Here is a 1,661-nt window from a genome sequence, read left to right on the forward strand (position 1 = left end):
TTTTTTTTTTTTTTTTAAGGGATGCTACTGCAGCTATAACACACTGAATTGATTCCATCTGGTGACATATGGGGGCAGAATTTAACCACCAAGATTAAAGGCCAACAGTGGTCACAGACACGCCCCCACATCATCAACAAAAGCATCATACATATCTCTAATAGGCTCCAGAGGACAAACTAAAAAGCATAAGGCAGAAATCATTGAGTCTCAAGAGGAAAAATAAATAAATAAATAAATAAATAAATAAAGTTTAAGGAAAGGATTAAAACAGTTATTTGTTGTGCATATTTTTGGATACAGTATGTGTGGGGTGGTTCTGAGTTAGAAGGGACCCCTAGTAGGTGAGGCTAAAAACTTGCAGAGTCACCTGTTGAATTGTAGACAATGTTTCTATTTGGTGACTAAAGCACTTACTCAATGCCCCTTGTTCCCCAGCCCAAGGAAAAACACAGGGTAGAAAAGTTGAACTCTGAAGAACAGTAAACAGCTGCAAGCTGTTGCTATCCTAACCCCACACAAGGAGCCTACTGTGCCGTGTGGTGCAATGAGTGGATCAAGGCTCTTCAAAGGCCGAGTTAGGTGACCCACACAGCTTCAGTGAGGCTGACTTCACGGAGACCTCTCACAGTCCCTTCGCTTGGCTTCTGGGCTCTGACATCAGTCCCCGGGAGAGGATCCCGGGAAAGAAGAGCGACAGGGACCAACTGCACTCTGCTCAAGAAGAGTTCTCGGGAGTCGCACCCCTAACCCAGGACGCCTGCGCTCAGCAGCTACGGGCGAGCCAGACCCAGGCGTCCGGGTGAGCCAGCCGCTCGGGGCAGCTTGGCCCTTAAGTCCGGGGCCCGCGACCCAGTCCTGTCCTGTCCTGTCCTGCCCTGTCCCCGGCCACTTTGCAGCGCGCGCACGCGCCCGTAGCCGCCCAACGCAGGACCGAAGAGGCTGACCTGGGGGGTGGGGGCGTCCCCGGCCCAAGGCCACCGCGCTCACAGAGCCTCCAGGCGGAACCTCACCTCTCAAGCGTGGGGCCACAGGGGAGGCCCGGCTCCACCCGTTCCTCGCTGCGCTTCCGGCTCCCGCCTGGACTGTTAAACTTGGGCGGCCGGAAGTCCCGCCTCGCATGACGTCACGGGAAAGGCGGTGCCCCGAGCGTTCAGCCCGCGCGCTAGCTGGGTGGCCGCCCACCCTGGGGCGGTGCAGAGGAAGTTATCCTAGCCTGTAGCTACTGCTCCTTTATCACTCATTTGTTTGCTGGCTACTGTGTGCCAGGCACTGAGTTAGGCTGTGGGTGTGCACTTACTGGGTTTAGCTTGAAGGGACAAGAGGTCAGTCAACACGCAGGTTCCCTGGCCTGCTGGAGATTACAGTCTAGTTAGGAAGTTAGTATTAACAATTCTGTAGGGAAAGGGAAGGCAAGAATAAAATGCCGGGCAGTGGTGGCGCACACCTTTAATCCCAGCACTTGGGTGGAAGAAGCAGGCAGACTTCTGAGTTCAAAGCCAGCCTGGGCTACAGAGTGAATTCCAGGACAGCCAGGGCTACACAGAGAAACCCTGTCTCGAACAAAACAAAACAAAAGAGGCCAAAATGGGCCACTCTCAGTTCCCACCCACCCACCAAATAAGGTGTCACAGTTATCACAAAGAACACTCTTAATAAAG

General features: G+C 53.1%; 1 protein-coding gene across 2 annotated transcripts in view; it reads right to left on the reverse strand.

The window, feature by feature from the left end:
* Positions 1–1,105, reverse strand: part of Nedd1 (NEDD1 gamma-tubulin ring complex targeting factor) — a 39,969-nt gene extending 38,864 nt beyond the window's left edge. Inside the window, exon 1 of one of the 2 annotated variants that reach the window (XM_021173917.1) lies at positions 1,014–1,105. The gene's annotated coding sequence lies outside the window, so the exon portion shown is untranslated. Of the gene's footprint in view, positions 1–947 lie in introns of both variants that reach the window. The other variant, XM_021173918.2, reaches the window with a different exon arrangement.
* Between the last annotated feature and the right edge of the window lie 556 nt (positions 1,106–1,661).

This window comes from Mus caroli, chromosome 10 (assembly GCF_900094665.2).
Source record: "Mus caroli chromosome 10, CAROLI_EIJ_v1.1, whole genome shotgun sequence".
Classification (NCBI taxonomy): domain Eukaryota; kingdom Metazoa; phylum Chordata; class Mammalia; order Rodentia; family Muridae; genus Mus; species Mus caroli.